Here is a 21,939-nt window from a genome sequence, read left to right as displayed (position 1 = left end):
CAGCACCCAGAAGGAATATTCACAAACGTGGCAGCATTTCACATTTGCAGACCTAGCCAACAATAGAAATACTTTTTGTAAATAACTCTCAATAGTTATAAAACCGACTACTCAATTATGTTTTCCTTTTTCATAAAAACGTATGAACAAAGTGTAAGGAGGGGGTTTGGGGGATGGTGGAACAGGCATTATAAATGTCCTCCTGTCCCAACAAATTCTGAAGAAAAAAGTCAGCAATTTGTTCATTTTGATGACAGTATGGTGTCAATACATGTGGGAATTCCAGTCATTTTCTAATCTGAGTATAAAACGCATTCTGATAAGGGTTTCAGCATTTCTTTTGTAGCCTGCAGCCTTAACCACATCATAACTCACAATGGAGTCACAGTGGCAAGCAGGACACAGACATGCACCTTGGCTAAAAGGATTTACGACCCTGAGTGACTTTATTCATAAATAACTTTTTTTTTCTTAAATCATCAAACTATAAAATAGGATTGAAGAAGTCTCTTCTTAGCTGGTTGTAGCCTGCTGCAGCATTAGCTACACAGCTCAACGGGAACAAAGGCCCATATTAAAAAAAAAGAATCGAGGAAAGGATGTCATCTTTTTAGTTTTATTAGCAGTTTTTTTTATTCTATCAATACAGTACTTCAACTATGTTGTGTGAGATTTATTTGTTATCAGCAAAATGCCACACCTTTTTCAGTTTGAGAGCCTTAAAATTGCCTTTAGAAAAAACAGAAGTTTAACATTATTTTAACATTCAAAGAGACACAAACAACCTACAAAACAGGAAGTCAGGGCAGCCAATGGCAGCTCTGAAGCCAAAGGCCATGGCAGCTACAGGTGTATCTCATTCTTTACTGCCTGACTGAGATGGATCTCAGCAATTTCTGGTGCGAGCGTTGCACTAAGTTGAATCTAAATAATTCAAGACCCGGAATGATTCTCAAATTGCTTTTATTTTGAACAGAATACAAAACAGACAATGAAACACCCCCCCCCCCCCCCCCTTTGCTGCGGGTGTAGAAAGATTTCCCTGTCAGAAAAAGCCACGGAAAACACCATGTGCTAAATGATTTCATACATCTCTTCTCCATGCTGTTCTATACACTACACACTGTAGATTCAGACTTTCACAGAGTGCAGTGTTATTTTTTTTTTAAATGGCGCCTTTATTGCAGCTGTTGTGTTTTTTTTCTCTTTTTTTCTTTTTCAAAGAATGGTGCAGAAGCCTCGACATTAGTCAGCATTTGTACGGTCCATAGCTGCAGCTTCTGAGAAACAAATTTACAAAGCAAGCTGTTTTGCACGCACACACACATCCACAGAACCTCACCACTTAACAACTCTCCCCCTCTGCCTTCTTTTTCCTGTGTTTTTGCAAAGTAAACAAACATCATTTCGAGTGATTCCTCACAATCCATCCTTCTGCCTCTGTAGTGTGCTTGAGCCTGCCTCGCTGTGCTTGTCAGAAGAGCTCCTTTAATCGCTCAGTGCCGGCATGTGATGTTCAAGGCCCACTCCTCCTCCCAGCCTTCTCCTTTCTTTATCTGTCAATCATCAGAGCTTGAAAAAATAAAGCCCCTATGCCTTTATTTCAAGAGGTGCCTGATCAATATCATCAATCCATCCACCTCCCCTGCTCACACACCCCACATGTTCTTTCTCTTCATCTCTCCCCATCGTTCTCTTCTTTTACTTCTCTCCCTCCCTCCCTCCCTCTCTCTCTCTCTCTCTCTCACTCTCTTTCTCGCTCTCTCTCACTCTCTCTCTCTCGGTTGCTGCAGCTGTATCCATTTCCTCCTGGCAAAAAGGGACTTTATGAATAAATGATACTGAATTGCTGAAGGTTCAGATACTAAATAATGAATTTCACCACCAAAAACACAACAACTTCTCCAATCATAAAATAGCTCTCCCCTTCCATATTGATTGTGCTTGTGCAACCAGATGCAGAGAGCACAGTCTGCATCCGTGCAAGGTAGAAGACCATACAGGCAGAAAATGCATAAAATGATAGGGAGCCACCTGCTTTTTTAGCTATAGATATCTGTTAAGAGAGGCTAACAGATGGGTGCCGATGGCGGGTACACTTTCTCTGAGCCCCTCTCGCATCTTTGTCGAAGCACTAAGAGCGGAGTTGGTCTGAGGGAGGTGGAGGAGAGAAGAAAAAAATCTGAAAACTTTCCTTCACGGGACATTTAAAGTAAGTGTGGTCATCTATTCTGTGCAACGGGCGATGGTGTGTTGCTCTGTTTGTGAGAGAGTCTGTGTATGTGTGTGTGTGTGTGTGTGTGTGTGTGTGTGTGTGTGTGTGTGTGTGTGTGTGTGTGTGTGTGTGTGTGTGTGTGTGTGTGTGTGTGTATGCGTGTGTGTGTTTCTTGCGTGGGTATACGTGCGTGTGTCTGTGTTGGAGCTGGCTTGAAGGAGAAAGAGTATTGGCTGGCGAGGCCATGATTTTTTTTTTTCCTCAGGTCATTGTTGGTTGAGGTGCAGCTGTAATAGTGAGCTGCTTCTCACTGATGAAATAATATCCTGATTAGCGATCACATTGTTTTCCTGCAGTAATAACAGCAATGGGATGGGAAAAACACCTCACAGGGGCAAAGGCGTGTAAATGGAAATGTGTCTCATGGGGTAACGGAGTTATTGTTTAAAAGCTTTTCAAATATTGTGTCCTATTCTCACCTAATATAAACATGCAAATAACACATGCTAAGGGAGAGCAATTCAGTTGTAAAGGAATGCATGTGTGTGTTCGGGTAGGTGTGTGTGTGTGTGTGTGTGTGTGTGTGTGTGTGTGTGTGTGTGTGTGTGTGTGTGCACAAAGGCAAAAAGTGATTAATAAAAGAAAATCTTTGAATATGTTTTTATCATTCTCTTTCACTGTTACATTTATTTATTTTGGCTTAAACATAGTGGAAAACAATGAATTTATATATTTATACAATTAATATATTTATGTAATTAAATTGTGATAATATTGTTTATGTGTTTTTATCAAGTAATTATGCAGTAACTATGAATCAACACAAATTCTCTTTATATATAATTCCTAACATAATTTAATAAATTATAATATGTTTATATAATAATAATAATTGTATATAAGTCTGTATTTTCACAGTATCCTGCTGTTATTTGGCATTTTTACATACTGATTTATTCCACTCGTCACATTATTCAGAATAATGCATATACTGCTATGTTATACAGTGTGGAGACACATACTAATGCAGCAAGTCATTGTGGCGAGGGATAAATAATTGATATCTCACTGAATATGCAAATGAGAAAGATGGAGCAAGGGAGAGTCATAGATGATGGCGTGTGGTGTGTTCCCGGTGCACGGAGCTAAACAAAAGGCCCGTGTGATTTCCATCATCCAATTAAGAAATATTACAGCCACCATGTTGGGACTGAAACCGTTTAGAGTTGTTTGGGGTCCTGCTTTTATGCAGCTTTGTGTTGTGCTTTTGGGGGAAGCCTTTGAAGTAATTGTGTTGTGTATTTCCCCAGATAGGATTTTTATTTTTACATGGTGAGATACAGTTTAGCTCAATAGACGATAATTCAGGGAAGAGTGGGAATTTATTTTAATAATGTTGGGTCTATTAGTATGTAACAGATGGATACGGTATTCACAAATGTACAGTTCATTTCAATAGCACGTGTAGTCATCAAGAAAACAGACGTACAGGGTAAAGGTTTTTTTTCCCCCTCTCTTTCTCTGTGTTTTACGCAGCCACACGTTCACCTCACGTCATATTTCTTTACCTTGTTTGCATTAGCCTTATAACCTACAAACTCTGGGAGACGAGCGCTTGTGCAGCAGGAGCGTAACAACCTTTCAGCCGCAGCTCGGAGAGAAAAATTAAAATTTGATGTTAGTCAAGAAGACTGGGAGCTGGAGATGACAGGTGTTTTCTACTCTACTTACCCCAGTCTCTTTCCATTTGGCATCACCACTGAATTTCAACTCAAAGTTGCCCATTTCAGTCCCATCAAATGGAACTTGCCAATCATTCACTTCGTGTTTTAGGAGCATTCGTGGTTTGACCAAAGTGCACGACTGTGGCTGTGAATAATTTAAATTAAAAGTCCAGAAAAGTCATAAGAAGAAAAGGCAAGATGAGGATTTTGTGTGTTTCAGTTAAGGAAAGAAATGCAATTCGTTTTAGTCATTTATATATAAGGTAATGATAATTTAAACTATAAAACCATCAAAAAGCAGTTTGTTTCCTATCCATTATTTTTAAAGATATGACACTAACATTAATGCATCAATATGACATTATGACATGTCAGACTCATAAATCTATCACTACTTGCTTTGGTCTTTTTATCCACTGCACTTCTTACCCTTTTTTTTAACATGACTGTGTTTTAGGTTATGCCCTGCCAGCACACACACATACACACACCACAAAAACACACATATTCTCATATCTCCCCCAGGGACCTGGCTCTCAGACACGAATCACAAGGTTGAGTTGGTCATTATGGAGGTCCTTGACTAGCTCAACGCAAACTTACAATCCCTAACATTGGCTTCCTACATTCCCCAGTGAGTGATACATGGAAACAAGTGTGCATGCATGTGTGCACACATGTTTGCCTGCGCGCGTGTGCATGTGTGTGTGCAACAAGGCCAAAAACCAGCCCTTTAAAATCCAAAAATCACCATATCCAGCTAACTACAATACAATATGGCATCAATAAAATTTTCCCACAAACTCCATCATGCTGTAATCTATACAGTCTGAACTTCCTTGTGCATTTGTCAGTGATTCATAACGACTAAATACGAGAGCAGAAAAAAGCTTGGAAAAGATGGATCTTCAATGCATTTTAGGGCCATTTTAAATCTTATTTCCCTGCTTCCTGGGCAAGATCTGAAAGAGAAAAAAAGATTTCTCCTTCACTCTGTCAAGCCCCTGAATTATTAGGGGCATCAATATCTTTAGCATATTGCCAAGGGCTTCCAGACAGTATCTGCTTTCATTATTAGTGTCAGCTCAATTATAGCTCACACCCAACTGTTTCTCAACATCTAATAGCATCAATCGACAGGGATGGCTGACGAGCTCGCACTCACACACATGCACACACTCGCACACACAACCGATATTCTAACACGTGTGCGTACACGCATCCGTGCCTCACATCCGTCTGTGCGTGCTGTTGCGTTCTGTCATCTTGCTAATGTACGCGGCTGAGAGGAAGCACAGGGCTCATAATGGAGGCCATGTTCTTAGTGGCGATGAGCAGCTGATGCAGCCTGGCCCATTTTCATCAAATATTAATGGCATGGAAAAATACACCCGGACTGAGGCCTCGTCCAAAGCCAAACTGGAGAGGCTGGGGGAAAAGAGCAATGGGGAGAAAGTGCAGTGAGTGTGTTTAGAAGTGCCGTCTGATGGCCATAATTAGGGCTGCTCTAATTAAAAATTCAAAAGCCCCAGTTTATTTGAGCGCATGAATCTTCCACTCACTGCAGCATTTATTCGCCTTTTACAAAGTATTTTATTTTACAACATCAATTGAAGTGGGCTTTCCTCCCTCTGCACTCCATCCTCTGTCTCAAGCTTTCGATTTCTCGCTCACTGCCTCTTGAGTCAGAGAGCTGCTAAAAGAAGAAAAGAGAACATGCTCAGCTCTTTTTTTTTTCTTCAGGAAACTCGTGCAAGGTTATGCAAATGATTGGCAGCCATTAAAAGAAAGGTTAAATGATAAAGACACCAACCAACAGGAACTGGTGATACTGCACTCAGTGAAGGAATGCACTTGATTTCCCTGAGATGTTTTGGATATTAAACCTAAAAATCAGAAGAAATTCTTTTTCTTTTTTTTTGTCTTTCTTCTCTTTATTCTCTCTATAAGCACAAAACCATTGCTTTCAGCTCACAGTACAACCTTTGGCATGAACAAAGCCTGTAAAATGTACAGTTTTGGGCATGTGCTTTGTTTGATTATACAAACAGTCACTTCACCTTTTGTGTCAGTATCACAAGGAGAAATGAGCTATGAAGAGCAGTGCAAAAAGAGCAAGGCTTTGTGAAAATACTGACTTCTTTTCTTTTGTGTTTTTTCCTCTATTTACTCCCTGTGCCCTCTATCCTTTCCTCTCTATAACCCTCACTTTGCTATTTATCTCTGTTATCCCTCTGTCTTTTTACACCCCTTTTCCTCTCTTTTCCATATATTTCTTCCTCCTCTCTGCCTCTCTGAGCCACGCGCACACACAAACATGACACACATTTGAGCAGTCTATTCCTCTTTTGAATAACACCTCTTTTATTAGTTTGGGTCTTTTCTCTCTAGCCTGCTTTAAACAGAGAGGGGAGATGGGATTCTAAAGAGCTGCCAGGGGCTCAGTTTGCACAGTGCTTTGATGTCACTGAGATGCTCTGAGAGCAAATGCACACACACACACACACACACACATACATAGAGACGAGACACCTCTACATAACCAGACAGCACTCAACACCCCCCACCCCACCCCATGCACACGCATATAAACATGCATACAGTACAATTGCGCTTGTGGCTGCAGAACCACACATGGATGTTAACATTTTCCTTCCTTTTTCTCTGTTTATTCCCTCTTGTTTTCCTCTTTCTGACCCATGGCAACATTTACTCTTTCATCTGCGCTTTTTCATGAGTAAGGTGTAGCATTTGAAGTAAGCTGGGGTTTGAAAGTAGAGGTCAACCAATTGGTTCAGGGCAGATACCAGATTATTCATATATAAAATGCCTTTATTTATCGTATTGTAACATGAATAATCACTCATCATACAGTAGTTAACTTCATATCACTATATTATATTCATGCACAAGATGGATGACTTTACATCTCTCTGCAACTAAAACTCCCTCATGTGTTGAGAAACACCTTTGAAACATAAAAAACTACAAAGTAAATGCATAGATGCAATAATGAGAAAAAGAACATTTTCATAAGACTACCTGCAGCCTTGTGAAAAACTAAATACACTCCACCATCCATTGACTTGTAAAACAACCTTTAGTAGCAATAACTAAAAGTAATAGTTTGCCGTTTGAATTTTTCAGTCTCTCACATCAGTGTGGAAGAGTTTTGACCCACTCTTCTTTACAGTGTTGTTTCCGTTCATTGAGGTTTACAAGCGTCTGTTTCTGAACAGCTCTCATAAAGCATCTGAATTGGACTGAGGTCTGGACTCGCTGGGTGACAGCTAGGTGCCCAGGTCCTGTGGCTGCAAAGGAAGCACAAATCGTCACCACTCCACCACCATGCTAGACCAGGGGTGGGGAAACTCCAGGCCTCAAGGGTCGGTGTCCTGCAGGTTTTAGATTTCACCCTGGGTCAACACGCCTGAATCAAATGATTAATTCCTTACTAGGCCTCTGGAGAACTTCATGACATGCTGAGGAGGTAATTTAGCCATTTAAATCAGCTGTGTTGGATCATAGACACATCTAAAACTTGCAGGACACCGGCCCTTGAGACCAACTGTCTAGCACAGGGGTGGTAGCTTAGTGACTCCAGTTAGCAGAAGTGAGGCCTAGCAGATGTTTAAGCTGCCTGTGTCTGGGCTCATGTCAATAAAAACAGCTATGCCCATAACCCCGGCACGCAGATAGATTGGTTATAAACCTCCACCCCCGACTAGATTATAAACATGCTTTTTATTGATGTAACACTGGGCATTTTAACATGACAGGCTATGGGAATTGACTCACTTTTGGAGCTTGCCACTATAAGGCACTAAAAGGAAGGGAGGCACAGTGGCTTCATTTTTCATTTGGCACTAATTAGCAGGTATGTCGCTCCATGTAGAGCATCTATATAGTCTATGGACTATGCTACCTGAGGTTGCTAGCATCAACCAATAACTCAGCACTCGGCCTTTCTGTCATCTTAATATGATACTTGTTCCACGATAGATAGATAGATAGATAGATAGATAGATAGATAGATAGATAGATAGATAGATAGATAGATAGATAGATAGATAGATAGATAGATAGATAGATAGATAGATAGATAGATAAAAAATGCTAAATATTGGATTTGATCTTGAGCAAAGTCAGTAATCATTCAATTCACATTTAACAGAAAGGCCTCTAGCTGCAGAGACACTTGATAATGTGATAATCATGTAAAAAAAAATAAAGTCTTGGATTTTCTATTGGTGAATAAATTGGCATAACTCAGCTTATATACACAGTGATTCTCATCAGTTATCCTGATAGGTTAAACAGATTCTATTTATCTTCTTACTGAGAGGTCAAGAGCCCTGGGAAATTGAGGGGATAATCAGAAGTAGGGGCATGTCTTCATTATGTCCAAATGAGGTTGGGAGAGATTGGACAAATACCACACATGCGCTATCAGCACTTCATATTCATAACCCTATTAAAGTGGTCTGGAGTCATTTTCAGAGCAAATTTGATCAGACTTACCCTTGGCACTGACGCTGATAAGTGTTATTTGAACTCAAAAAAAATGAAAGAGACTGCAGAAATTAACATGTAAGATAATGTCCTTAAAAGTGATTGACACACCGTGATTACTTTGTAAACTGAGCCTTTATGGCTGTTATTCTTTTGCTTGGTGTTTTACAACTCACAGTGCCTGCCTCATTTGCCTCTAAGTGAGAAGCAGAGCTTTATTCTGGTGTGTGTGTGTGTGTGTGTGTGTGTGTGTGTGTGTGTGTGTGTGTGTGTGTGTGTGTGTGTGTGTGTGTGTGTGTGTGTGTGTGTGTGATTGTATGGGTCGTAGAGCTTCCAACCAACCTTGACTAACAAGCATATGTTAATTATGGAGAAGATCACAGGCAGGTCATTCAGCCCTCTGCCACTAAAAAGGAGTAAGATACATTACTGGAGGACATATTTAGGGTTTGGAGAGTATAGCACCATCCTACACCACCACCTCTTTCTTATCCCAACCTCCTTCTTTATGCATCATGTTCCTTTTCTTTTGCTGTTCCTTTAAAAACACCCGGCTTTAAAGTTTTTATTTCACTCTTTATGACGAGATGTAAGTGGACATGCACAAGAAGAACTGTTATATTTCACACCTCAGGGTTGTAAAGTTTCTATAAAAAAATCATTTAAGTATTTCCAATTTATTCTAATTTGCATATTTGTAGTTTTGGCTATGGTTCTCTTAGTGATGGACTGTAGTCTGCTAAACAAAGACATTTTTGACATTTTACAGCACTCCACCCTTGATATACAGAGAAATTTTGGATTTTATAGGCAATATTATTATATCTAAGTCAGGTTTAGTAATGAAAGTGGATTTTAGTCAGTCTGAACAGACTGGCAGGCTGTGTTTAACCCCTTAACTGGGCTGACAGTTGCACTTCTTAAAAACTGTTGGCTGTGCAGGTTGTTTGAAAGGAAGGATCTTTAACCAGTTGACCAAAATGACTTCCAATTTGACAGTGTTGTAGTGTGAGTTCGAACATTTTTGCAATGAGCACAGTTCAGTATGACTAAAGATAATGGTTCTGGTTTTGTGTAACACTAGCATAGAGCTGAGTTTTCTTTATTGGGCTACATGTTATATAACCAGGAGTCACAAAAATATTCATTAGTGTTAAAAACTGATTTACTATTTCTTTGGAGGGTACTTGATATTACTGTTACCTCTGCTATTGATGGCCCATCCATCCTCTTTCTCCCACTTATCCAACAGGTAGGGTGAAGCCAAATAGCAGTCAGTCAAAGGGTCAGAGGTTGGGTATACCCTGGACAGGCCACCCATCTACTGAAGGATTGACAGAGAGACACAGATAACATTTCACACTAATGGCCAATTTAGACCAGTTAATCTAACACGCATGTCTTTGGAAGAAAGTCAGAATAACCGAAGAGAACCAGCATAGAGAAAGACCCCAACCAACCAGTGGATTTAAACCCAGGACCTTATTGTTGTGAGGTAATGGTGCTAACCACATACCACTGTGTTCTTGTTATTGGAAGACTGATGGGTAGATATGCATGAAAGTTGTCGAGATTTTACTAGCCCCTCCTGCTTATCAAGTGATGAATATTTGAGTCAGTATTGATCCACATCATGAGTCAGGAATTTTGGGGGAAGGACTTTCCATTGTCACATGTGTCAAAAATGGATAAATTGTTCATGTCTTCAGAAATACGTATCAAATTGAAATGGGGAAAACTGGGGGACATTATTTTGATGTTCTCAAGACAATATCACAAATTTCAGTCTTGCTCTTGTTTTAACATTTGGAAAAAAAACTCTGTAGTCTCCTTCAGTTACATGACTTTTTCTCTGTGTGGTTTAGTAGAATCCCATTTATGTCTGTAAATTAATTTTATCTTTATCATCTTTGTTTATTCACTTTAATAATAAATTGCCCCTGTTGTTTACATTTGAATTTGGGTTTTTTTTTACTCTTTGCAAAAACCTTGCAAATCCACGTAGTGACTACAATGTTGCCAGTATGCCCAGTATTTGGTAACATATATTCTTTGACAAACCTTCTGTGAACAGCAGACAAACCCATTGCCTTGCATGCTTCACCCCTCCTTTCTCTACCCATCTATTGCTTCTCACTGACACCCCCTGCTACTTCCTTCCTCCCCCTCTCTCTCCCTCACACAGCCTTCTGCCCTACACCCCTACATCCTACCCCACCCCCAGGTCTTGCCCCAGAGCACATTGATTTTGCTGTATACCTAATTACTGCTCATAATCTATTCATTTCACCATTGCCAAAGAGGGCAGCAGCTGTCACACAACACACCACCAGGGGACTGGTGCAGGGATACTTGAGCTGGGACCTAGCAGTGAGGGTGAGGATAAAAATTTGGAGAAAAGACAGCGGAGATAACAATCCCTCAATTGCTCAGAAATCATCATGCTGAACATGTTATGCTCAAATTCTCAGAAAAATGATATAAGTTTTGATGTGTGATGGAGATTTTTTTTTCTCTTTTTAGTTTCTTTTTTACACCTGCGAGCTGCACTTCATTCCTCTCAGGCTGCCACTGAGTAAAAATATGCTGGTGAAGGTAAAGTGTGTTGTTTTGACAGTTAGAGGCAAAGGGGCAAACACTCAGAGTTCAGTTTTGTTGAATGTGTTTGTTGCATGGAGACTGCTGAGAATTAATAACTCTGTGGATTGGAACCAGACGTGCTCTGCCTGTTATTTACAACTTTTTTGTCAAGCACCTGACCATGTCTTTCCATCTTATGTGTATTGTCTAAAATAGAAAATGTACAAGAGTTAGAGGCACACAGAGATTAGCAAATATTGGTGAGATGAAACCCTCATAACATTTGTATGATGATTTGTATCATCGCAAATACGAAAGTCTAAGTCAGAGAGGACATTTTCCAGCTTTCATGTATTATAGCTCTGTGATAGACAGATGACCATGTGACAGCTGGCATAGGCTCCACCAAATAAATGGATGGATGGATAGATGGATTATACTATAGTTATTCCTTTGGAATTCTAGTACAAGAAGCTAGTTACATAGACACATAGACACAATTGCAATCTCGTTGCCTTTCATATCACTGCTTCAGAAACAAGTCTGCAACCCCTCGTAATCAGTTGAGGTCTTCAAAGCAACTTTCTATCAGCCTGCAATCAATTTGCCTGAATGAGGTTGTTGGCAATTACATGTACAGTGTGCGATACTGCAGCAATTAACTGTGGTAAATGTGGGGAAAAAATGTTTCCATCTAGGTGCACAGAAATTCACATTTCACTACTTACTTTCAGTGCAGCTAAAAAACCTTAGATTTTAAACAGAAGTTCTGAGAAATTTAGAGATTTTTAAACAAAATTATACTCAGCACTCAGCATGCAGCCACTCTTTTATTCAGGCAGCCTTTATATGGGAATATAAAATATGAAAACTCAACAGTCCAGACTGATTCAAATTTATTCAGCATTTTATCTACTCTCCATATTCCTTACATTGTGTTGTTTGGACAACACACAGAAATGAATTGAGGTGAACGCAAAATTTATTTGATTATTCTAGTTTGTTCTTATTAAAAGCCTACTAGAAAGTGGAAAAGAAGCAGAAATGCAGAAATGTGAAAAGTAGATTTCTACATAATGTAAATATCCTGAAACATTTATCCATCCGTGCACCAGTTTTCTTATCCAGCTTAAAGTTGGTGGGGACTGGAGTCTATACCAGCTGTTATAGGAGACAGGATACACCTTGTATTCTACGCCAGTAGTAACATTTATTTATTTTTTCTTCACATGGGCAATAGACACATTGTTAAGCTAAGCAGACCTTATAAATGGGTGGGTTTGCACCCTTTTGTCCATTTGTTTGTCAGAAAACTTGCAAAAGTACCAAGCTTAGCATGTGCAGTGGAAGAGCCCATTAAACTCTGGTGCAGATCTGGATCACTTCCCTTAAAATTTCAAAATAACACATTGTCTTTGGTGGTTCCTGTTTGAACACTATATGTAACAAATTCCCACTTCCTAGCAGGAGGCATTCTGGGAGACATTGGAAATGATTAGAAGAGGAATTTGTTCAGCAAACAAGCACCAAAAATAAACAAAATCACAAAAGAAGTGCAGTGAAGATGTCAAATTTAAATTTGTGTCAATGGGAAGAAACTGAACACATTTCAAAGAGAACAAAGCAAAGCGAGATTTGCATAATCTGTTCAACAGGACTTGTGTTTTAGTTTATTGTCCAATAATATCCAGTTAAACAGAGAGCAGAAATGACTGCGCCACCATTGTTTTCAAAATTCCTCTGCCTTGCTTGCTCTCACACACACTCTCTCTCCGCCAAGTACTTTTGCCTTACATTAAATTAAATATTTATGTCAAAAAATGGTCCAACATCCACGCTTATATCTCCCTACAGGAGGAATCTTATTGGATTCAGTTATTTTGTGTATATTTTAGCTGCACTGTGACACCTGAAGATTTTATGACTCAAGATGTGTGCGGTACATGACAGCTGGCACCGAATACTCGGTCTGAACATACTCCTCATTCCTGTAGAGAGCTGCTGTATCATACATGTCATGGTGTATAAACCTGTATTATTGAGTGAGGTGCCGCAGAAGTCACAAGGAAACATGGCGACAATACCCAGAGAAAAGCACCTCTCAGCCCGCCCATGGGTAATCAGCATCTGTTTGTTTAATCTGCTTAATCTGCTGGTGAGCTCCACTGGGCGTGCCTAATTAGCAAAATTAATTTGTTAAGACATTAGCGTCGTTAGAGATGGCCAAATGAAGCTGCACTGTTTTATGCAAATCGGGATGTGGATTTGGCTTGCTGTGTTACCTCAATTAGTCCCTTCTTTGATATGTGCCTCTTTTTCTCTCATCCTGTGTCCCTTCTCTTTCCTCCCCTTTCATCTTTCCGTTCTCCTCATTATCACTGTCAGATTTCACTAATCATGAAATACTGCTATTGTATGACAGGGTATGAAGGGGGAGGGGGAGTAAGGCTCTGAAACTGCTAATCATCGCAAAAAAACCCCAAAAACAGTGGATCAGGGTTTTCATTTAGGGCAAACACTCAGGAGCATCTACCACCGCTATCTCTGTTATCATAAACTCCGCCAGCATTTAGTGGTGTGTGTTTGTGTTTGTGTGACGGGGCAGGCGCACTTCTCTCAGTCAGTTGGATAGGTAATTAGTCCTGTGAACGTCACACCCCTCACAAGCCTGTTTAAGGGTTAATGAGGCCCCAGCAGCTTCCCAGCATGTGTTGAGGGGGTTATGTATGTGGGTCTGGGTTGGTACAGGCCTAGCTTCAATAAGAAACCACCCATAGGACTTCCCTTTGAAGTGTCAGAGGGTCCCCCCTTGTTCCGGGTGGCTCCTGTTTCATTTGTCTGAGTGGCAGCATAAAATATAGATGAGCTGCCAGACAACACAATCTAAGCATCTCTCCACCTAAATACCCCACCCTCACACATCACTCCACCCTCACCCTTGACATTATTCACAGATTAACCGACGCCTCCCCCGTCACCCAGTAATGACCTCCCTTTCTGCTCGCAGCTTTGAAGGGCGACAGTAAAATTAGACACACCAAGCTTTATTTGTGTGTTTTTTTTAAGCCTCACCGTGGAAATAAATCAACCTATTGCCACCAGAGGGCTACTTAATGCAAACTATTATATAAGATGTGGGCACAGATAAAGTTTACAATGTGTATTTTCTAGTTTTGCCCTGAGGTGGTGTTTTTGTAATGAAGGGTAATGCAATAGAAATGCGAGTGATACTGCAGCCTTGGGGATTTGTAGCTGTGTACTCCATTGTGGCTCAACTGTATTTTATCTTTCTTGGTCCCAGTGGGCTGTCCAGCGGTCCATTTGAACCCCATCTCTAGTGGAGAGAGTGTTCCTGCCAGCTGCTTCCTCGGAAGATAAAGCCCATATAGTTCTGTGGTAAATTAAAACTGTGGCAACTGAGAAGGGAATTGTTGAATTTACTAGCAATCACATAAATAATTCAATTTTGCTTTGTTTTTGTTTGTGTTTTGCATTCATCCAAAGCTTAAAATATAGACACTATTTTCTGGTGCTCTCTTAATCAACAGAGGTCACCAACGCAGGTCCCACCGCATGTTTGTTTTGGAAGATTTTTACGCTGGATGCTCGTTGCTCCTTGCTTTTATAGATTTTGAGTTTTTATACCCACATTTCCTGTGTCACATCGGTGCTGATGAAATCACAAGTTCAATGTTGTTTATCGGGATCCTTTTTATTTGTTATCTACATTTACACTAAGGAAAACAGCAGTTGAAAACCGTGGCATGTCCAACATTACTTCAAATTTATGTGCCGTAAATTTGCAATCTCACCTTTGAAATGGTTGCTGCACAGACAACTAAGTTGCTGTCTTCAAAGCAACAAGACAGTTCTGTGCAAAGAGACAATCTGCAATAAGTTTGAATTGAATGGGATCGAGTTGCAATTACATGCAATCTGTGATAATATCGAGACTTAAAAATATACTACATATCTGTTGTTGTCTGCACCAAATCTGTTTCCATCAAACCACCACAGATTTTCAACACAAATTTGGACATCCCACCACAAATAAAGTAACAACCCTTAATTGTATTGTAGGAATTTAACCAAAATAAAAACCAATTAGCAACCAGTTGAGTCGGGCCCCCTATTGCAACAAGATGCACCAGAGACAAGTTGAGCTTCTTGGTGCAGACTGACTCAGATTGATTGCAAAGTGCTGGCAATTTGTTTGCGTTTAAAAAATTAGACAACAATTATTTGCAAAGCTTCACCAGCCCAAGTTGAACCATGATTGTTTAGAGACAGGACATGTCCACCTGTGCCTGTCACCTTGTGATTGAAAATAGCTGTCCAGAGGTTGGGCACAGCAACTGCTTGTGTTTGGTCTCCAACAGCAAAACATTAAAAAGGTATTTTTTCCTAGCAACAAAGAGTTTGTTGTCCTATTTTTACTCTAGAGCTAAAAACTCATTAGATTCAACTACTCTCTTTGGTTACAAATTATAATGAAAAACATGTTTTGTCTTTTGTTGGACAAAGAAAAGCATAATTAAATGTTTGCATCTCATGCAATAGAATTGTGCATAAAATAACAAATCTTAATGTAAATGTTGGCCTGTCTCAGTTAATATAATTCCAAACTATAATAAGTCAATAATTGACTTCACATTCTGTCTTTGTTTTCTTTTTCTTTTTTTGCTCCATAACTCTTCTCCAATCAATGACAAATCAAAAAATCAAACTCAAAAGCTATTCTGTTATCGTTTTTATTAAAAGTTAATTTCACCTGCAAGTTACAGAAGATGTCAGTTGTTTATAAATTTAATTTTAGCTGTTCAACTCATACTTTGTCTCTTAAAATTCATAATGCAGACTGGACAGCAGTGTGCACTTTGAGTCCTGTGATGTTTTTGCTTGTCTTTATTTCTGGAGCCTTCATCAATCAAACGAAAGTTGAAGAAGAGCATTAATATATCCAAATGATGACAAACTGCATTAGAGTCACAAGACACCACATTTCATTACAGGCTACAGGGACCTCTAATTTCATTCCAGTCCACTTTGTGGAAATGACAAAATGTTATTATGTTCAGCGGGTGAATCAAACATTACACAGCTACTATTTATTTTCACTTTATTTGCTTATGGGGCATCTGCAGGTAATTGTTTTAAGCTTGAGAGAATCTCTGTACATAATAAATCATCTTTTTTCTCCTCTGATCTCTAGGGAACCTTGATACTGGCCAACTTTAAATGGTTTCCTTGAAACAACTTTTCTGCAGTCAGTGTAAAACTTTCTCATCCCATTTTTTAGCAGGTTATTAGAGAAGGAGGAAGATTGCCTTGACCCTACATTTGTTCACATGTCGCCTTTAAAAATGGAAATAGATACCTGAGTATGGCTGGGTGGTCTGATTGTCAATAACGTCTCTTGTAATTACTGCATTCTTTATGTGAAGCTTGAAAATGGTATGGTACGAGATCAAAGACGACATATCAATATTAGACATTTCAATAGGGCTCCTTGAAAGACAGTGTTCGCTTTTTTTTCTGTATAACTTATAACATATTTTATTAAGGTTAGAGTAAATTTAACTTGCACTCTGGGAATAAAATATTATTATGAAATCGAATTGGAGTTTTTTAGTTGCGTGTTTTCAGAGGAACACAGAATACAAATGAGTCTTGATAAGGTTTGGTTATCGCTCTTTGACAAATGTTCGGAAATGGAGTTTCCACATTGTCGCTCTTTCAACAATGTGGAAATGGAGATAGGCTGTGGCTGCGCATCAGCCTATTGAGCAGCAATTACAAACATGATAACAATTTTCCTTTCTTGCTTGAACTTCGATGAGGGCATAAAAGCTGAGAGGAGGCCCAGGGATGAGCCATAAGGAGGAGGGGAGGAACGTTTTTAATCTGGAAATTATTATATCTGGACTACTGACTCTTCAAGCATTATCAGATTGCTTTTCCTGATCATTGCATTCGGTGTATGTTTGATCTCCACGATGAACAGATGATTAGTTTTTCATGAAACCGTTCAAGCAAAACACTCCAATGCAAGTTGTGGCGAGACGCTGTTGATTTAGCTGCTTGAGAGGCAGCAGAGGCCCCCTTTGCCTACCGCACACCAGCCTGAGCAGGAAACCACATGGGAGTAGGAAGGGGTCAGGTAGGGTCAAGTCTATGGGTAATGATATATCACCTGCCATATATTTAAGGTTTTGCTAATTCTCCCTTCAATTATGACCATTCCTCTGCCCTACTGGCCCACGAAGCAATGAGGCGACACATTCAATTTGAGCAGGGATATACATTTTTGGCACAGAAATGACGCCGTCCAGATTGTGCAAATTACAGGCGGACAGCCCAGATGATTCCTACTACTGACTTGACATTCATGACTTGCTATTCCTCTGATAGATCACTAATAATTAAAAAGGAATGGTGATTTATGAAAGAACAGGAAAAAAAACATTTAAGGGAAGAATATGGTAGAATATGTTATATTCAAAGGGATTCTAGCGTAATTCAAGAATTCTTAACAAGCACAATGTTTAATATCTGTTGTGCAATACTTGACTGACGTAAAGGATGAGAATTCGCCTCAGAAAAAACCCCAGAAACACTCGACATCTCAGTGTAATGGAATGACAGCTCGTGTGAGCAGATCGAGGGGGGTGAAAAGAAGGTGAAATGGCTTATTTAACCAACAGAGAGCAAAAAACTGCAGGGGGGGTTCAGTTCAGTAACTTCATGCTTCCACAAAGCAGAAAGGAGACAGGAAGTTATGTGATCACCCCTTTGCTCTAAACACTGTTGTGCTGCAGATAAAGGCTTTACACCGCATTCAGGTTTGGAAGGACTAAGTTCTGAGACAGCAAATAACAGTCCTGGGCAGATTTACACTGGGCAACTAGTGAATGTCCTCAGAGCATGTGGTTTTTTTCTCTGTGACGAGGTGGGAGGTTTTATTTAGTCACAGTGGTTATAGCTGTTCCTTTAGCAGCTCTTAGTTCAGCTCTTGTTTAGTAAAAGGGGGATGCATTAGTGATATTTTCTTTATGACTGTATAATTTGGTCATTTAGTCACCACTTCACTGAAATATTGCGTGAAATCTTAATGCATTATATTTGTATGTTGAAATAAAGTGAAGCGGTTTAAGACTTTTAGTAATGTGGCTTTCACACCCTTTCAGCTTTTTGAGGGTGCTCGGGATGATATTCCTACAAATTGATCGTTTTTTGGTAGTTAGCTGTTAAAGCTAGATGCTTAGCTAGCTTAGTTTAAAAGGTGCATTCAAATTTCATGACACTTTTTAATGTAATGTTGATTTGGTTTAAAAATAGATTTAAAACAAGATGTAAGCTATTTATTAGAGAGAGCTAAATTCAGTCCATTTCAACCTTTGAAAGATTGGTGTAGCTTCTAGTTTTACAAGTGAAACTAATCCAGACATGCTTTAAAACTGCATTCTGTTTTGAGGCCACCAGGGAGGTAATATCTGTGGTTGCAAAAAAGATGTCTGCCTGGATCCCCGGAACACTTTGCTGCTGAACTTGTGCTCTCAGCAGCTACCGACTGGTGTTTGACAGTCACACAGATGTCGAAGTTCAACAGCAACTCAGAAATTCATCACTTATCTGATCCTATAGTTTGTTACTGCTGCACAAAAGCATTGTTTAGTTCAGTTTAGTTTAGTAACTAAATCTGTGTAAAACAAAATGACTTAAGCAAGGTTGGTATCATAAATCGTGTGTATTTTGTGTACTTTAAGAAAGCAGCATGCCTTCAGTGTTCTCTTACAGTTCTCTTGGACAAATTATTATTATTATTATTATATGTGTCACTGTTACTGGATGCATATCTGGTCTGTACTTAACATAGAACATCCTGTATATGCATATTTGAGTCTGGAGTGTACTTGGTTCTGCCAGAGTGATAAGCTGGAATAATACGCTACTGCTGGATTTAAGTGCCAGCTGTACAAATAAATCTTCAGTGTTGTGGCCTTGAGATTCCTTCAGTAGAGTGGGGTTTTTTTTTAAGTTTATCAGCCAAGAAGTAGAATACAAAAAGAATTATTTCCACAGGTCAGTACCTGTGGATTTGCAGTTGATTGCATCATTGCAAAGAAATCTAAAGAACACAAAGGTTTTGTCAGCATTTGAAGAGTTCAATTTTTTTAAGAACTAATATATATATATAATAACAAGCAGATCCAGATCTATTTTATTGGGCCTCCAGCTGTCAGATAGGGGGTTTTTTTTGTTAATGATCTTACTATTCCTGTTTATGTGCTGTTTTTCATATGTATAATGTTACCATTATAACTATAAAAGTTAAACTGCTATTTGTTTATAGAAGCACAGCATGTTGTATTGCATTAGAGACAAACGTTTCTTCTTTGTGTCCTTCGGTTGCTCTTGCTCTCTCAACGTTGTGTTTTTCATCACCAGCTCTAGTTTACATGAAATAAATGCACTGTTGTTTGGGTGAGAACCGTATTCAAGAGCTTTTTTATAGATATATACAGCATATAGTTTTTACTGGTGATATTTCATCTTTATGTGAGTCTGGAGGCTCTCCAGCTTGTTGTTTTCATAGGAACTCTAGCAGGATTAGAAAAAAACTAACAAGCACTTGTCAGTTCTCAGCCATCACGCTCTCTGACAAGCAACTGTTGTGGACTTCTCCTCTTATCTTCCCTCTCTCTCACCTTGCAGTCATCTGAGAGAGCACATTTCATTGCATTTATATGGGTGTATAGTTTTGTGTGTATGTGTGTGTGTACATGCTTGCCTTGCCATGCATGTGGTTGTGTGTTATATGTGTGTGCTTACATGTGTCAGAAACTCGACATGATCTTGTCTCCGGTGAAGGCCTTGGATCACCCGGCCCTGCTCACTCCAGACCTGACAGTGCAGCTGAACTAATCAATATCTCTCTGCAGTCAAAGGTGGGTTCTGCCATGAGGCCGCGGGGTTGCACTAATTGATGGAAACTCACCGCCGGCTAGCTCCATGCCCTGCGGCGCTGGAAGAAGCAAGCTAGGGCCTTCCACTGAAATGGAAGGGGAAATAGAGGACAGAAAAGGCCGAGATCATAATCAGGAGAGAGAAAGCTGTTTAGTTTGTGCTACTTTTGTCTGTGTTCTTATGTAGAACAGGGTTACATACATGGAGCATGCTGCTTGTTGGGTGACATATTTTACATTTTTGCAGTTTCATCTCTCTTTCCTTGTCCTGATTATGATCTTGTCAAGGCCAGTGATGTTCAGCATTACAGTGACCTTTCGATATACAGGTATCAAACCTGTGGTGGGATTTCAGTGAATCTATTGGTTGGGTAAGCTTGTCTTTAAAAAACTATTAACCTGTAAGACATAATAAGATAAGTCTTTTTTTAATTCTTACTTTTATTGTTAGATATCCTCATTCCTAACTCTTTTTCTGTTTATTTACTAAAAAAAATGCATTTCTTGTTTCAAATGAAATAAATAAGTAGATATTTATGACAAAATAATACTTACATAATTTTTTACTTACTATATTAATCAACATACTGCAGGCTTCTCGGAGCAACCCTTATGCAAATTTCCTGATGTTATCAACCTTTGCTTCTTAAAAGTGTCCCCTCATTTGATCATGTGACTTTGTAGCCACTAAAAAAGATCACATGCAAAAAAGGAAACAAGAAAAAAAAACAACAAGAGTGGCTCATAAGGAAAAAAGATTATTTGAGAAAATGCCCACAAACTTGTTTCTTGTTAAGAATATATTGTTATGGTGCAGACTAAGCACGCCATGATAATTATCATCAATAATTGAGTAAGGGGAAATGGTAGAAAGAGCTGCATTCAGTGCTCGCTAAATGTGCCTGAGAGATGCTGAGATGGACAGTCTGGCTAGCTAGCTAATTTGGCTCCTTTTTATGTGGCACTGAAGATTATCTTTATGTTTCCACCCGCTTAGCTCTGGCTCTTATGAAACCTGGGAAGAGAACGCGTAGTGTTTCCTGTCATTGCCGTTTTTTCAGTTGTTTGGTGGTACATATTGATCCCGGAGAGCAACAGCACAAATAAAATGTCCTTGATAATATTTGGTTGATAGCAGAGGTAACTTGCCACAGGTCGTTACAAGGGGGACTCACAAATATTATGTAGGTGGTTTAGATATTTTGCCTGAGAAATGCATATATACCAATTAATATTTATTCATTCGGTCAGTCAGTCAAAAAAATCCCACTGACACTTACACCCACACCCATGTTGTAGGCTGTGTCTCCTGAAGCAAACGCTGTAGGATCAAGAGAAAGTTGCTTCATTTTCACGTGTTGAGCTCTGCGTATTATGCTGACGATTACCTTTCTAAAAATCTTGAAACTGAGATAACCTTAATGCAGAGCTAGCTGGAGGGCAGTTGTTGGCAAGAGCTTTCTGCTCCTTTCTTTAAAAGAGGAAGCTTGCCTCTGAAATGGGCCATAGATCGGTTGCAGTCCAATCATGCCCAGGAATTATGTGTTCAGCAAAAAAAAAACTGGAGTCAGACTACAGGGGGAAAACCAACCTTGAAACTTACTGCCTTATTGAACTCAGGCCTCCTAACGAACATGCTTCGCTGCAGTTTATAGAAGAAAATGGAACAAACTGGCTATTATAATTAAAATGCATTAATATTTCTTAATATTCTCCTAATGCTTAGCATTTTACTACCATCCATGCAACCAGTTCATCCAAATTTACAATCTGGATTCGGACATGTGTTTTTAACAGCACACTAGCTGCATGAAAAAAAAATAGCTAAGCATCCACAATGCAGCCTGTGTGTAAAGGACCGGTGAGTCTTTCACAACAAAGAAAGTTCAGAGTTAGTATTGGCTGAAAATGATAGGCTGATCCCCCGGGAATAAGGTGCACT

General features: G+C 39.4%; 1 long non-coding RNA gene across 3 annotated transcripts in view; it reads left to right on the top strand.

The window, feature by feature from the left end:
• Window positions 1-1,800: 1,800 nt before the first annotated feature.
• The window catches only part of LOC146525477 (uncharacterized), an 87,469-nt gene continuing 67,330 nt past the window's right edge, over window positions 1,801-21,939 (top strand). For 2 of the 3 annotated variants that reach the window (XR_014873081.1, XR_014873079.1), the window contains exon 1: window positions 1,801-2,212. This is a non-coding gene — a long non-coding RNA (uncharacterized LOC146525477). The remainder of the gene's footprint in view (window positions 2,213-21,939) is intronic. The other variant, XR_014873078.1, reaches the window with a different exon arrangement.

This window comes from Neolamprologus multifasciatus, chromosome 1, assembly GCF_963576455.1.
Source record: "Neolamprologus multifasciatus chromosome 1, fNeoMul1.2, whole genome shotgun sequence".
NCBI classification, from domain to species: Eukaryota; Metazoa; Chordata; class Actinopteri; order Cichliformes; family Cichlidae; genus Neolamprologus; species Neolamprologus multifasciatus.
The sequence above is the reverse complement of the archived record's forward strand: the minus strand, read 5'-3'. Positions and strand labels throughout refer to the sequence as shown.